This window comes from Oryzias latipes, chromosome 11 (genome assembly GCF_053564925.1).
Source record: "Oryzias latipes strain Hd-rR chromosome 11, Olatipes_Hd-rR_3.1".
Classification (NCBI taxonomy): Eukaryota; Metazoa; Chordata; class Actinopteri; order Beloniformes; family Adrianichthyidae; genus Oryzias; species Oryzias latipes.
Genome location: NC_136247.1, coordinates 25,644,428 through 25,662,083, shown reverse-complemented (window position 1 = coordinate 25,662,083; position 17,656 = coordinate 25,644,428).

The following is a 17,656-nucleotide window of genomic DNA, read 5'->3' as shown; positions in this document are numbered from 1 at the left end:
AACAAGTAACAATTTTACATAAAACGTCGCCAAATTCTGGGATTTAAAAAAAAAATATTACCAAAGGAAGTAAAGATTTTACAAGAACAAAGAAGTAAAAATATGAGGAAAATATTACGAGAATAAATAGTAAAATTATGAGAAAAGAGTAACAAAATTTGTAAAAATAAATCAAAAATTCACTAGAACTAAGTCATAGAATCATGAGGGGTTAAAAAACAGAAAAGTTTTTTTTTTTATTCTAAATATTACGAAAGTTAAACTTTAAAATGTGAAAAAAGTCATACAATTATGAGAAAGAAGTCAAAGTTTTACACAAATAAATTCAAAATTTTGTAAACGTTTCTGTAAACTTATCAGAAAAAAGTAATAAGATTATAAAAAAAGAAGTATAAAAATGTACAAGAATCAAGTCGCATAATTATTAAAAAAGACTTCATATGCGTTTCTTATACACACATGAACGAACTGTAACTGTATTTTGGACCAGTGGTTTGTTCGTTGGTTTCAGGCTGTTCCAAGCACCACGATATAAGAGATATTAGTAAACCATAGAGAAGATTTTCTTTTTCTCCAAGCCCCGAGCCAGCGCCCCCTTTGAATTGTCATCTCTGGCAACAGTCCATACCTAAAACCGCTACTGATCATAACTAAATAGATATAATTTGGTAGCCAGAGAAAACTGAAATATGTTTCATTTAATTGCTGACACCTAAACACTTTTTTTTATTGCTTTACTGTGATTTAATCTGAAAATTATTACAAGTTACAATTGAAAAATACATTTTCTTAGTCCGTCAAATGTCAGTTGAATCAGAAATGAGTAAAATCAAAACAGGAATAAAACTAGGGCAGACTAGAAAGTTTAAGACTGTTGAGTTTCATTTGTTTTCAGTGTTTAAAATCTGCCTGGCAACAAAAAAGTAGGCAACATTTACATGTTTTCTCCAAATATCCACTTACAAAACAGCCTGAAGGAAGCATCAGAAAACAGTACTAATGATCTGGTTGTGTTAGCGTCACCATTTTCTCACTCGGAGGCTTTCCATGAACATTTCAGATGAAAACTTTTCTTCCTGACACGTTCTTGTTCTTGAAAAACTGCCACTCATGGGTTTCCCGCACAGGCAACACAACCGTGTTTCACTGTAACATCCCCCTCTTGAATCCAAAATCCTGTTTAGCATACAGCAAGGCTTGTCTTTGATCCTCCAGTGTCATGACCTGCTTTAGATCCTAGTGAAAGACCCTTATTAGAATATCAAAGTTAATCTATTTTGCCCCAAAACCCCACTTCCACAGGCGGAGCTGAGGAGCTTCACCTTCGTGGCGGAGCGATTTCCCTGAGGAGAACGCTCAGAGCCGCTCTGCTGGGAGAGGACCGAACCAAACGCGAAGGAGAAAGGAAATGGAACGCTGACAGAATCAGGTTTGTATTTTATCTAGGATAAAATTTAATTACGTTTTATTCATTTGTTTTTTTCTGAAAACAGCTGCTGCAAATTTTGCAAAGTCTAAAGTCAGAAACACCTAGAACTGGGCCAGCTCTCACAAAGCTTTTTCCTGTCTGAATTAGAAGTAAAATGTAAAATTATATGAAAAACAAGTAGATCGCAGCAATTTTGCTGTATAAATAACCCACAATAGGTGAAAGCTGCTAAGTAGATGTTTTAAAAACTACTCACTACACAATTTATTCACTTTTCTCAGACAGCCCTGAACATTTTCACAGTTTTCTCACTTATTTAAGTTCAAACCTTCATAGAAAAATATGTCCAGTAATAAAAAAGAAAAACATAGATCCCATTGCGATCAATTTTTTTTTTTTCTAGATGTGGCAAAACCGAATGCATTACAAGAGAGATGAGATTGACAATCCTCAGCTGCCAATCAGGAAGTACAACACAGTGCCCTATATACAAACTATAAACTTACTGCTCTCACAGTCTCATCAATAATTTCGTCATTTGCTTACATGTCAGCCCCAGTTTGACCTTTTTGTTCACGACGTCCTTAACCCTTGTGCTATCTTAGATGACCCCACCCTTACATTGACGTGTTCTCCCTACCATGACAAAGGTGGATAAAGGTGGAATGATTTCATGTAATCCATGGACACCAGTGAGGTTCACAAATCATTGAAGAAAAATGGTTCAGAGCACTGTCTAGTGGGTCTAGATGACCCAACTCTCAACGTTAAAGTGCCTAGGATAGCACAAGGGTTACAAGTACTGTATTACCTAAACCAGGGGTGCCCAATACGTCAAAAGTGTGGGTAGATGGGGGGCCATCATGATATAGCGTGTTGAGAAAGTGGATGGATGGAAGTTCAGAAAGAGAACAGTTGAATTGATCGATCATATTTGATTGTACTCCTCCTGCTGATTGAGTCACTGAACATGTCACCTGCCCAGAGCTAAATCCCAAATTGGTTGAAGCTGCAACCTTGCCAAAGTTCAGACTTCTGGACTCTGGTGCCGCCCAAATCACGCCGCAGGACTTCAGATCGCGTCTGTGCCATTGACTTGACATTGAAGCTGGTGGCCAAAAAAGTGTGGGCACCCCCTCTACACATTGTGATCTGAGCACTAGCATAACTTTTTTGGTTCCTGTTTGCACATTAAAATCTGTGGTGAAAGAATAACTATGAAAATAACAGATTTGTAATCGTCTGATCCTCGATCATTATGCTGCAATTACACCGGACGTGTCGGCTCTCGTTTGACGCGTGTCAAAATTACTGCTCGACGCCTTGACACCTTGACGCCCCGGCTGCGGAGCAACCGCCAAAGTTTTTGTGGACTCCATTCGTTGCCACATAATGGAAAGCATGGATGACATTGAGCGAGTATCTCGGACTTATTTGAGAGCTCTACAGAGGCGCCGGCAAGCACGTCGCGTCAGGGTTCACCAGATCATTCAGAGTCTCTCCTGGTGCGGTTCACTTTACCCGCGCCTGGGTTACAGATGTTTTGAATGTTACTTCCTTCTGTCTGCAGCCAAAATTAAGCATTAAACCGTGAGGGGAGACTAAAAATAATGTTGGAGGCTCTTTTTTTTTTTTTTTTTTCTTAATAAAAATACGAAAAACATCATAAAGACATGGAGCTGGAGCCGTCGCGCCTGCTATAACAGCACCTGCGGCGGCTCTCCGTCTGCCGGGCAGTCAACCGGCGACAGGGTCTGGCTGCCAGACCCTGGGCGGGTCGGGCACGGTGTGGGCAGCCGAGCTTACAGGCTCACTATGCTGTCCACTGAGCGGCTGGCTTGCGTAGCGGGCGCGATCACTCCAGCTCCGTGGGCTCGGGCTGGCGACCTGTCCAGGATGTATCCCGCCTTTGCCCAACAGTAACCGGGCAGTCTCCGGCAACCCCGGGACCCCAGCAGGTTAAGAAAAGAGATGGAAGGTCAGGACAAAAATCACTATATTGAGCAGCCATATTGGATTTATTTTTCTACCCTTTGATCAAGTCACTTTAAAAGGCCATGTGTCCAAAGATGAGTCCCTAATTGGTTGACGCCATGCCGCGCCAGATGCCCAAATTGCGCCGCAGGACCTCAGAATGCGCCTCTACATTGACTTAATACTGAAAGTCCTGTGTAAATGCAGCAATAAGAACATTTTGAATTTCTCCATTTCTGTAGTCTGATTACATTCCCAACACCAACCTATTGATTTGTTTCCTTTGAGGTCATTCATTTAATAGATCCTAAAGTTGTTGATACCATTTTATTTGATAAAAACAAAACAAAAACAAAAGGGCGAATAAAAAATATTAAAAATTACAACTAGTCAAATCTATATTCCTGCTCAATCAGTGAAGCCTGTTGTTTTAGGGGAAATCCAGTTTACTGACGCGCTACTTAAAATTTGCCTTCATTACACAACCAGGCCATCATTAATGTCTTTGATATGCAGATATTTTATTTTGCTGAAAACAAACTTAAAAACAAACAAGGTGCCTAAATTGCCTTCAACTCCCACAACTGAAGCTCAACTCAAATGAATACCGCCGGGACAATTTACACGACTGCAGAAACTTTGATTCGACATTTACATTTCTTCTGGGTTTGGTTCTCTTTGATTCTCAAACCATTACTGTTTTAGCACATCAAAAAGTTGTTGTTTTGGTTTCCGCACCGTCTGCAGCGAATCATCAGAGGAGTTTTTGTTTTGGACAAGGACAAATGGTGCAAAATGTGCATACATGAATCCAAAAACAGGGCCCCGAGAAATTTCGCAGTCAGGAAGCATCAACATAACTTATTAAAATTAAAAGAAACAAAAACAAAAGAGACGCCAACATAACCCCAAAACTTTCTCTCCTGAATGCCAAAACACAGAATAATAAAAAAAAACAATTTTACATTACAACATTAGAGGAGGATTTACTTGTTTGTCCTGAAAGGCCAATTGAACCTTATGTCCAGATATCCCATAATGCATTAGAGAAGAGGCTTTGGCTAATAGAAAATATAAATCACGTTTTTAAAAACTAGAACTCAGTTTGAATTAAAAATGCTTGGAGTTTGCATTTATTTCTAGGAATTGATCCATCCGTCCGTCCGTCCATCCATCCATTCATCCATCCGTCTGTCCTCTTGACCTGCTGTGTACCATTTTAGGTCACAGGGTTAAAATAAATCACTGGTATAGACGCTTTCAAATATTTGCATTGTATTAATGTTTAATAAGCAATGGGAGGATTAGTCCCTAGAGATACCTCGTCTCCATTTCGATGGGGTTCCTGCTTTCAGATTTATAACAAACGAACAAAAAAAGATGACAAAGTGGAGTTAAAGGGTAGGACGACATGACAGTTGGAGGCTGACTCCAAGGCCCGTACACACCGGGACGAATATTCGCCAGGCGTTATTCGCCAGCGTTTTTCGCCACGTTTTTTGTGTTCACACCCAGGCGATTTTCGCTGACGATGAGCCGAGCGAACATGCAATTTCCTTCCCTGACATTAGATGGCGCTTAATGTAAACAGAAATACTCCTGTACACAAGGTGGCGCTGCGCAACTTTACGCTTCTTAAAGTCGCTTTTCACTCAGAAGAAGAGAGCAAGTATTTACGCGCTTGTCAGAATAATACAAAGAAAACATGAATATTTCAAGCATCAGTAGCTCCAACTGGTGCTTGGTTCGGGGATATTTTAGAATGTCCGTCATTATTTCTTCGCGGCAGTGTAGACGCTACTTGGCGTCTATCTTCTTCGCTGGTATGTGTGCTCAGCAAGGCAGTTTTGTGTTTGAGCGCCCCCAAGTTGTGTTTTACTGTAACTTCAGAAGCTCCAGACACGTGTGCAAAAGCGCCATTCTCATTGGTCGAATAGATTTCGACGCGATGCGTCGAAAAAAAAAAAACGAACCCGAGGCGTTTGGTTTTTTTTGACGCGTTGCGTTTTTTCGCGTCGGTGTGCACACTCTCATTGGTGCCCTTTGTTTAGTCACGAGGCGTTAAACGTCGGCGAAAATCGCCGGCGAAATTCGTCCCGGTGTGAACGGGCCTTTAGGCTACGTTCACGCTGCAGGGCTTAATGCTCAATTTGGATTTCTTTGAAAAAATGAGATTTTTTTTGCTAGGCCGTTAACATTTCTAATTAAATGCGAACTTTTGTGATCTCCTATGTGACCGTGCAATGACCCAGAAGTGACCCGCATGCGCAGAAGAATACTCAAAGGTGAACGAAGTCACTGTTGTTTGCGGAAGTAGCTAACATTAACAATGGATGTCAACAACAGTGTTGTCAACAGCGGAGCTCTTTTTGCATTATTACATTTATTTTCACAAAGGAGCCAGCACAATTACAATCTTCTCAGAAGGCATTGGTGCCAGGATCGTACATAAAAGGATCAGTAGCCCTCTTTTCACTTAAAAGAGGGCTACTGTCAGACATTTTGAATGTTGGACGTGGGGGCCAGCAGGCTCCACCTACTTTGACTGAGGCATCTGATTGGACAGTTTATGATTTGAATAACTTCTAATAATGAAAACATATGTTTTTCTTAAATCAGAATACCAAGAACATGTTTAAAATGTATCAGAACAAATAGAATGAGTAGTTTTTTTTCTCTATGGAAGGATTTTGGCTTCTAGGAACCAGCAGGCACTTCCTGTTTGGAACATCAGGTGGGTGGGGTCACTCAGTCCAGTTTTCACATACAGTATATGGATTAAACATATGATTCACATGGAGGAATCAAGCCTCTTTTCAGGTTCTCCTTTGGTGACAGTTCATTCATCATTAAGGTGAACTAGCTAAGTTGGTCTGACCATCTAGCAAGAATGCCACCCATCAAAATAAAGCCACCTGGACATAATGCTTTATAGCTTGACCAATCAGGAAGGCAGACAGCAGGAGAGTATAAATCTCTTGGCTTGTCAGAAGTGTTGGAGAAGTTGAATGGAAAAGGGAGCATCTTTGCTTTAACTGCTCTTCCAACAATCCAGATTAGTGATGGATGGATGAATTTATGAAGACCCAAAAAACACTAAGTTGTCTGTTTGACAGCCTGTTGTTTTAGTTTGTAGATATTTTGTTTAGTCTTGACCAAACAAAATCTGCAGAACATTCTCCGTTTGAGCTAGTGACAGATCCTTTGCTGTTTCTTTACAGAGCTGTTTCTAATATTCACCGCAGGCCTTTGCCTCCTCTTTGCATGCCGTCAACTCACCCCATGTGCCGGCGAGCATGATCTCCAGCCTCCCAGCTCGGCTTCTGTGCTCACAGCTCATGAGACCAAAAGCGGACTGCCCGCCTTCCAAGCTTACAGTCCCAAGCCAATCTGCCCAGTGTTTGAGTTGATCTCTGCTTGCTGTTCTCCACCTGTTCCCCCTGCCTTCAATCAGCAGAGCTCACCTGCTCTCTGACACCGTTTCAGCCCAACGCTCACACCGTCAGGCAGCATGTTTTACAATACGACTCCATCTCAGACAGTGGTTTCATTCAGGTCAACTTGCTGCAACAAGAGCACAACGTGAGAAACCCGAGTCTATCCTAAAAAACACAAACTCCAATTTGTTTTGCAATTAAGGTAGAAAATGATTAAGGTAGAAAATGTCATGGATATTTATATTCTAACTTTGAATTAATCATTTTATTATTTTAACCTTAACAGCCCTTTCCTATCATATTTTGATTTCTTTTCAAAGCGTCCCCAGTAGTCTTTTAATAATGATTATGCTGTTTTTAGACAAAACATTTTTAAAAATGCTTGTTTTTGTAGGATATAGTTTCTGCAGAGCTGCAGTAGTTCAGTAGAAATTCACTTAAGTGTTTACACATTCTCCCACTAGCTTACGGCCCCTCACAATCCAAACCTAACATATCGGTGCGACAAAGCTGGCGAGGAATGTTGGAGCTTTCCAGCCGTACAGGTCTGACCCAGATTCCAGCTCAGACGAGGAAAACCAAGACGGAGATGGATGTAGTAGTCTACAAGTGGATGCATCAGGATGGAGCAAAGCTGGGAGCTTTGCACGTCCAGCACAAATACGATCCTATTTCAAACAACACTTTTTAGTCCACTCCCGATTCATGATGATTTGCATAAAGAAATATTTCAAAATGATCATTAAAGCTTAGAACCATGCCACATGTTAAAAATACCATAAATTAAATTTTTCAGAGTGGGTCCTTAAGTCTTAAGTGGTTATCACCAATTTGTGAGAGGAAAGGATCAACTCACACAATCCTTTTCATCCCTTATTCTGTCCCTAAAGGGGCAGCACAGATTTATGGTTGACTTGGGTAGGCCAGGTTTTGGTAGATTCACAGAACTAATTTAACAGGTTTAACCTTGGAGTGAGCTGGATGTTCACTCCTAGGAAAGCTGCAAATAGATATTGTAATTAATCTGTCCCTCTGGAGAACCTCGCCTCTAAATTGATTAAAAATGGCCTCATGACCTTTTCCTGATTGATGGGCGACACCGAGTGCTTCCCTGAGATCATTGCTGGCATTTTTCCATTTTGACTTAGCATGATATTATCTGAAACAACGTTAGGTGTTCTAATAATATTTACAGAAATTGGGTCATTTTTTTATGCTAACGTTATTTTTATAATGGTTTACTGAATGGGAAAGGACATCCCGTCCCGTTTCAGTTGGACACTCCTTCATTTACAGGCTCATACCCGTCTTTTTTGACTTTTGACACCGACAGATCCCAGCTGCGTTACTCACAGATAAAACTAGTTCTCAGGGAAGTGGATGTGAATGTTGGCAGTCCGCCACGGCTTCCTTGTCTTCTTGTGTGCTTTCTCCCAAAGGAGGAATTTGACTTTTGGCAAGCTTAAGAAGAAGACAAAACGCCGTTTAGCAGACAGCATGCATATGGCTGAACTTATTGCAGACGTATCATAAAAGGGTCTGCAAACACAAGCCGCAGTTTGAAGATGTTTGGGTCAGAGACGCTGGAGCAGATGGTGGAGAGAAGGGTCAACTGAAACCTTTTGTTTTCATCATTTCAGAGGGATATAACAAGGAAGCTAATGTAGGAATTAAAGGAGCGTTGTTTGGGCTGCCTCTTTACACTCAGTGACTGAGCAGCTGCTACACTCCCCTCACTCCCCCCTCGGCCTCTGAGCTGCATGTGACCACTCTTTTCAAAATGGCAGCCTATCTATTGCTTTTGTCTCCATAGCAACCATTTCATTTTTTGGTCGCCTGGGGGTGACGAACAGGTCTGTGCGATTTTCAGAAGAATCTTCAAAAGTAAACGTTTGGATTTCCTTGGCAACTGAGGTTTTTGGTAACCGTGTCCACATTCCTGATGTGTTCATATCGTATCGTATGTCGTTCAGTTTGAGCCAACAATTCATGCATTCAATTTCACAATATTCCAGGAAAAATAATGCGTGCAACAGGGGAACGCCCTTTTTTGAAACCTCACAACAAAATCTACAAAAACATTTACCAAAATGTTCTCCCCGAGTATCTTCTCAATGATATTTGAGAACTATGAGGTGATAGATTGAAAACCCTAGGAGCAGTTTAAATTTGTAGAATGTACTGAAGGTGATTTTTTCATTTTTAATTTAAGACAGTGGCCTCTTCCTGAGGTCAAATATTTCAGGAACAGTCGGCTCAAAAGTTCAGATGATCGAAAGAAACCTTTCATTTCATTTCATGTTCACCAAATAAATTGAAATATAAATCAAATTCAAACTGATTTTCACCTACATGATAAAAGTTCAGTAAATAATAATAAATTACAATAAAAAATAGCGTTTAGCCATCTTTTATATTATATTTATACATAAATATGTACATACTATGCTATCAACAAAAAATTGTGTGCAGCTGGCGCCAGCACCGCTTACTCAGACTCATCACTCAGCAGTTCAAATAAATATAAATAATTTTATTAAATATGACTTTTTTTTAAATAGTTTTTGATCATAAAGACTCGAATATTATCCTCACTGCTAAAACAGACCATTTTTAACCAAGTCAAATTTATTAATTAAACAAAAAAACTGCTAAATATGAGGATGTCCAGCTAAAATGTATTTGTTTTAAAGTAAATTTGTTTTAATTTAATACACCAAAAGTCATGTCTTTACTCAAATATATTATACTTTTATGGTAAATGTCTCTCTCTTTACAAATGTTGGAATCCAGGTGGACATAAAAACTACATTTAACTGTCACTTCCTATCGGATCATTCCTTCGTCCTTAAACATCTCATGTTTCCAGATTGGGTCCAAACAGGTTCTAATGTGTATAAAATATCTTTGTGTCTAAAGATCACTCAGCGGGGTTCAAATTACATAACAGCTGCAGTAACTGTCCCTCCTCTGCAGGTCCTGGGAACTATGGAGGCTGTTTGCTGTCACAGGACAGAGCTGCTCTGCCAGTGACCTCCTGACCTGACCTCTCCCAGCGAAGCTTTTTTACTGTTTTAGGCTCTTCTGAGTACCAGAACAATAGAAAGCTGAAGTTTTAAAGCGATTCTTATTCATTTTTTCTCATTTAAAGCTAAATAAATATATTGCCTCCGTGGGAAATTTTTAAAATTTCTTTCTTCATCCACTCTTTGCTTCTTAACACCACCGTAACTAAGCGCTCCTCTGGCAGGGTTGGCGCTCATTTAAACAATCCTGTCATGCAGCTGCACCAAAATGATGGGAAGAAACTCCTCTTCTGATCTTTGGAATCCACAGCATGAGTCCACGGTGACCCTTTCACTCCGAATAAAACAAACAAAAACAGTAAACATCCTGGCTTGACGTGAGAGCAGCAGCATGTTTTCACTGAAGGACCAACATCTGCTTAGATAAAGATTTTTGTCTTTTTGTATCCACTCTCTGCTTTCTCATGGAAAATGTGACCAAAAGCAAACAGTAGGGGGCACTGCAGACGATGTGGATCAATTTATCAACTTCTGCTGGTAGCTCATTTGTTGATTGATTGATTTTTGGTTGAAACTGAGCATATGAAAGTTTCCTTTGACCGGCAGCTTCATTCAACTGTGAAATTGAACTGATAGAATCTTCTGCATGGCAGAAAATGGAAGAGATCTCTTCTGTCAACCATCATACCGTTTTCTTTATGAAGGCAGTAGCTGTAAAGGAGGCCGGACTGTCAAAACTTTGGGTCTGACCCTCAAACAATGTGGGGAGTTACTGTTGGATGTGATGGAGGACTGAGGGGGTAGCAAGGGGGGGGTGAAACTGTGGCCTCGGCTTTCGCGGGCAGACTTTGACTGTCAGGAAACCTTGGGCTTCTTTTTTCCAGATATACTACACTGTCTAGAGAAGCTGCATCCACTGGACCTCCTGCCTGAGGAACAAGCAGCACATCCACAGCATGTTAAAGTCTTACTCCAGTTCTCTTTTGATCTACTTTCAAAGCAATCCCAATAGTTTTATAAATATGATTTATAATCCTTGTGTCATTTTCTAGGATATGGTTTCTGCAGAGCTACAGTAGTTCTTTAGAAATTCTTCGCTAAGTTGTGGGCGGGACAGTTGGTGTGATGTAAGCTCGTCCATCATCCGTCTGTTTACACTCTCTTTAGCCAGCCTACAGCCCCTCATACCCCCAACCCTAACATAAACGGTGCAACAAAAATGGCGAGCAATATTGGAGCTACAAAGACGTACACGGATCTATTTGTCTGCAAGTGGATGCATCGGAATGGGATGCATCCAACACTTATCTATGGTCATGAGTTCTTGGTCATGACCCAAAAAAACGAGGTCCTGACATGCGGCTGACATGAGCTTCATCCGTGGGGTGGTTGGGCGCTCCCTTAGAGATGGGGAGCCTGGAGCATCTCACCCCATCTCCAAGGGAGCTTCCTCTGTAGGGAGGCAGGGGGAGAAGCTCCAGGCTTTTTCTTTCACAGCTCTTTTCAGAAATATGAAAGACTTGGTGTCATAGATTACAGACTCTCAGGCACAAACTCTCCATCATGGTTAATTTCCAAACAATTCCAAACAGAAAAGGATGCTACCTATCTGTCACCATCAAATCTGAGCCCCTGATTGGTCAAAGTTCAACTGGTTTGACTTTTGACGCACATTGAACTGAAGATAGAGCCGGAAATCTGACTTAAATACTTGTGTAGCGACACGTAAACATGCAAGTTTTTAACAAACATACATGTGTGTTGACAGACTTTTCATTGGAAGTGGTCGTGTGAACATGCGTTGCTGAGGGCGGTGTGAACGTCGCACGAGAGGAAACACAAATTGGCCAACATGAACTGCTCCGTCTTCATGACTTGAAAGTGAAACTTTGTGAAGTTTTCATGGTCCAATAGCTACAGCCTCCCTTTTTAAGACATTCAATATTCATTTTCGTTTTCCTGAAAAAAATCTTTCATTATTTGTCCCCCCTACTTTCCAGGCTGCTACGCTATCCCTCCTCCACCCTATTCTCCAGCGTTTCTACCCTTTGGGATGCATCATTGGTTCCATGCTGTCTAGACTCTGGAGCCTCAAATCCTGTGCATGGTAAGATCTTGTTAGACCACATCAAGTCTTTACCCATCCTAAGAAATAGGTGCGCAGTCGCTGCAGCTGCCTCAGTAAAACTCGAACTGTATGTGTATTTGTTGTATGTCTGATCTTGTTCGGGTTGCACTGGAACAATATCGTATGTCAGTGTAAAAGCTGTGCGTATGACAATAAAAAGGATTCTGATTCTGATTCTGAAGTCTAACCGCTAAAAGCATCCCACTGTTCAAATGAATCCTGTAAATCCCTCTAAAATGTGGACTAGCTCAAATTTAAGCAAACACTGCGGTTTAAAAAGTTTCTCCATCCTCATGAAATCAGCACTGATGATCAATGAGATGCTCTCAGAGGACAAAAACAGAAAGTCATCAACGTTCAGTTCTTTTTTTTTTAAACCCATTAGTGCTTCAGAAGCCTCCGCTGAGCTTAAATCAACCGACATTCTCTTTGGGTCGACGTCCTTGTTGTCTGTTCGTGGCTGAAACTTTTTAGGTTCTTTAAATTACTAATTGAGTTTTAAATAAACTACCAGAATCTCCTCTTTGTTCTTCCATTTACCTACATCTCAGAAGTTGAATTGTTTCCAGAGATGCTGCCTTTTTCTGAGACGTTCTTTGAAAATATTATCAGCCTCTTTGAGCAAGGCTATGTTTTCAATGATAAAAAAAGGGTAATGGTAAAGCAGAAATATTGTGGATTTCTTGATTGAACACCATCTTAAACTTAAATAAAAGAAAACCAGATGAGAAATTAGGAGTTTTACTCTATTTTTTAAATTTAATCGACCAAATCTTTTATGTGAAACTTTAAGGGGCTTCACTCTGTGTTTGTTGATGTGCATTTTTCATTTTTCATTCGCGCAAAACGTTAAAATTCTTTCTTAGCTTCATGTTTATTGGCCTCCATTTTCCACCCTTTTTTTTTATTTTTCATATTTGGATTGGGACATTTTTTGAGTTCAAAGTCAAGGACAGGAACCAACGGGGAGGCCAGAATGAGTTGTGTAGCTTCTGGAGAGTTTAAAGCTCCCAGAGAGAGGAGGAAGAGGAGGAGGAGGAGGAGGAGGAGGAGGAGGAAGAAAGCAGCCATGAAGGGATTTTGAAAGAGCGAGATATGCAGGAATTTAGAAAGTGGCGTGCTGAGTCTGATCGTGCAGTTTTAAGGGGATGATCTTTAAATGCGGTGCCTCTGAAGGTTAAAGCTTTTCCTTTGTCAGAAAAAACAGTTTGAACCGCTAACCTTGTCCTTGGATGAACCCCAACGAGAACCGATTTTTCCACAAATACAGCAATCTCCAATCCTTTAACATGTTATTTTAGTGTATTTGCATGTGTTGATATAAGTAAAAAAGTTTTACACAAACAGTAAATCCTAAAGTTTAGGAACAGAATTAAAAAGTCATTGACATCACAAACAGGAAAAAACTGTATTTTCCTTCTGCTAGGAGACAGAACCATGTTTCCCTGATAGAAAACACAATTTATGTATTTATTTTTTTGGGGGACAAGTAGATCTTTTATGTATGTGCACTAATGCAATGTTCTATAATGAATTGGATCAATTCTGAACACTTTCCAGAATAATAACTCAGTTTATTATCCCCTAAAAATTGTATTCATCGCTTAGATTTAGCAGCATCTGACTCTTCTTACGGCTTCATTTATCCACAAAGTCAATATTACCGGTTTATTCTGAGGTTTATTGCTGGAGTTTGGAGGCCAACAGAAAATGACAGAAGAATTAAAAACGTCAATAAAGAGGATTTTTCCCACCGATAAAGGTAATTAGAGCTCACTCTCAGCTTTAGTTGGGTCTCAGATCAAAATCTGCTGGTTCAGGGATGCTCGTAAAAACCCAGAGTACTTTGATTTAATGAGCTTGAAGCTTCATCTGGTCTTTAAACTGACATAAAAATTCACAAGCATCTATAGATTAACAGTTGTAGTGTCATTATTTGCCCTCGTTATGCTCCTGTTCTTGTTAATACACTTGGAGTTGAGGTTTATAAGGAGAGTCAAAGTGTTTACGTAGAGCCACCGAAATGAAAATGAATAAATAACTATATAAAAAAAAGTTGTAAGAATATGAAAAAAAAGTAAGAATTTTACAAGAAAAAAAAATCACTAAATTTTGATTAGTAATTTACAGCAAAAAAGTCATGCTTTACAAAGAATAAAGTGGTATGAAAATAAAGTAAAGCAGATTCTTGAGCAGTGGGATGTTCATCTGCTTTCCCTGAATTATCTGCAACATATTTTATATAGGTAATGTTCTATTATCTTTGTTGAGACATTTTAAAAGCATTTTAGTTAAAAAAAACCCGACTTTTTCTGTAGAAAATGACTTTTTGAAACACAAATGTAAATATTTATTCTTGCAAATTGTTGCATTTTTTCATAATAGTATAATAGTTTGTTATAATGGCAAAATTTGGAGTTTTTCTCATAAGTGGAGGACTTTATTATTAGAAAATTCAGACTTTATTCTCATAATTTTGCTTTATATTCATATATTTGTTTCTTTTTTCCTTAACGGTGGCCCTAAAACTCTTTCGTTTTTGTGTTAATAGGATGGCAGCAGGAGAGTTGAGACGAGTGGTTCAATAAATTTCCATAAATGTAACATTTAGCTTTTGAAATGCTTCAACATTTGTGTTTTTGCTGCAGAAAATTCAGAGAAATCGACTGAAAGTCACTCTACTCAAGAATCTATTTTAACTGTTTGTAAATCTCCAACTTTATTTTCAAGAAACAGCCTTTACTCGTTGAAAATAAAAACATTTTTTCTTCGTGTATTTAATTATTGTTGACTTTTATAGTCGTTTTTGTGATGGATCACCCTGCACGACATTTGGCACATAAACCACTTTCCTCTGCTGCTGCAGGTTCAGTAGCCATTCCTATGAATACACATCGTACAGCGTATGGAATGGTCCACTTCTTGTGAAAATCTATTATTATTGGATTTCATATTTATTTATTTTGGAAGTCACAATAAGTGGAATAACGCCAAGCGAGATGTTCACTATCAGAAATGAACAGACTTCACAAAATCCAGCCAGCTCCTCTTCGGTGCACAGATTACACCTCTGTGTCTTTCATTCATTTCTGGTAATGGACAACTTGTCGGACATTATCCCTCACTTATCAAATAGTTTTGTTTTTCATGAAGTTATTACACGAAAACGTTTGCCTTTTGGTGTGTGTTTTTTTAAGCCGTTCACTTTTCTTTGTCCCTATTTTGTCTTATAAATCAGGTGGTTTGTCGTGATGCAATATTGTTCACTGGAAAACTTGAATTGAAACAAAACGTCAAATTAGATTTCATCTTTTCTTTTATGCGCAGACATTTTTTATATGTGGGCTTGATCTCTTCACCAGGTTGTCCTTGACATAGAGATCTTGATCTCAATGGAAACCTCTATTTTCTGTTTAAATAAGGGTTACAAATAAATTAATAAAACTGGTTTTCCATTGTGTTTCTTGATTACCTTAATGAGCGTCCGTATCATCACTGCAGTTGGGGGATCCTTCACTCTGTGTTCGATAAAAGTCTGTTTGCTTTTGTGTGAAACCCTCCTTAACTCCATCCTCTGACATGTTGCTCTATTTGTTTCTTCCAGCTTTGCTCTTAATTCCTTCTGTGCTGCTTTTTGGGGAGTTTAATTGCATTGCACAGCAGCAGCCTTTGTCTGTTCTGAGAGAAACCAAAAGTTCAGTGAGTTCTCATCACATCAATTCTCACAGCTTTCCAAATCACTCTACAAAAATCGGCGTTGAATCAAACAAACATTTAGCGCGAAAACATTTCCTTTCATCAGATTGTAATGGTTTGACAAAGACAGGGACTCTGTCTCTGCAACTTCTATTTCACGAGAGCAATTCTTTTCCTCAAAAAGGCCGTTTTGGAACCTCGTTGTCTTAAATCTGCTCCACTCCAAACTTGCTCGGGTGAGCAGAAGCAGCATTTAGAATGGTTTCTTCCAGGAACTAATCAGCACCATTCATGTTCAGTGGCACACTTCTACATCTCTATCTTGGCTCCCATAAAGGATTTATGATTAGCTGCTGCTGCGCTCCAAATCTGCAGACGAAGGCTCAGGTGTGCTGAGACCAACCCAATGCTGTACGTGAGCTCTGATGAAGCTGCAGCAATCTGGACTGAAGATGCTGCAGGAGGACCAGACGCCGGCACTTATTGAACATGTATAATCTTGAAAATGAGCTGCTTTATTTTTACCATATAATTATAAACACTTTAAGGGTGGTTTGTGCAAAAATTAAATGTTTTAATTAGGAAGTACAGCCACTTTTTAAAAATGTCGATCATTTGTGGTTTCTTTTCAATCATAAAATCTATCATTATACTCTTTGGTCTTGCAGTTTTTGTTCAATCTTTTTGTCCCTTCATCTCTTTTTGTCCATAGCAACAGAATTTTGTCCTCCTCACATTCCTTTACTATTTCACAGCTAAAGTTTCTAAGTAAGCGATCTGATGGATAAGAGTGACACGTGCACGTCTTCAAAAAAAGACTGTCGTCAGGGCGATGAGCGGTAAAACGTGTTTCATTCAGCGTGTGTAAAAACGATGCAGTACAGACTGTTAGACACGTATAAGTGCTCTCCTTCAAACTGTCATGCTGCTTCATCACATTAAGAGTTTTTGGAAATAACTGGGCTGTTCTTTCATTTTTGAAGCACCGGTTTGAGCACCGGAACATTTTAACGGGTTCGGCACGGGCACTGGATAAAATCCAGCTCTCGTCGTTTCAAAAACCACTATTCAAAGTTGAAGACAAAGCATCTATCTGAAGACTGACTACCATCAAAATACTCTCTTTGAAGTCCATCAAAGTTTGCTTTTCTTCTACTCTTGGTTTCATTTTCCTTATGGACTCTTCCATATAAGATCTTGAACTGACACAACAAAGTATGAATCCAGCGAACACCAGACCCAAAATCAAGACTTATTAACAACCTGTGGGCCAGTCTCCAGAAGCTTCAGATCTTTGCTTCCTGAATAGGTCATGGTCGTTTTGTGCCAGACAGCTTCATACATCTGGAAAACAAAAGAACAGCAGATCAAATGACCTCATACATCACTGAAAGGTCAGCAGCAAGATGAGCCGAGACAATCTGTCATGAGGAGAAGCCGAAACCCCTCATAGGTGGAGCACGGGTCCTGAAGGAAACAGCCACAAACTGAGATGGGTGAATTAGTATGTAGGAGGGAAGAGCAGGGACCTTTAAGGAAGAGGCTCGCCGTGGACATGAAGCTCATACAAGCAGAGTATGAAGGTTGATGAAGGTCATAACGGTTAGTAAGACTACAAACAATCCCTACAAACGATATAGATTTAGGGTAGACTCAGTCCAGAATGTGTGAGGTGAGATTACTGTCAAAATGAAACGTATGCAGAGTTGTGCACAACTTTAAAAATATATATACATGAAAACAACATTTGGTTTTACATTTTTGTTGTGAGTTTGATTCATCTTTGTGTTGGAAATGGCTTTTCTTTGTTTTAAAATAAGAATTCTTTAGATAATCAAGGATAATCCAAGTCTTGGATATGAAATTTCTCGTATTGAAATTACAGAAAAAAGTGCGTCATAAGGTCTCAGGCATATATCAAGTCATGAAACATTAATTTAAATAAGTGTGCATGTGTAAAAATAGA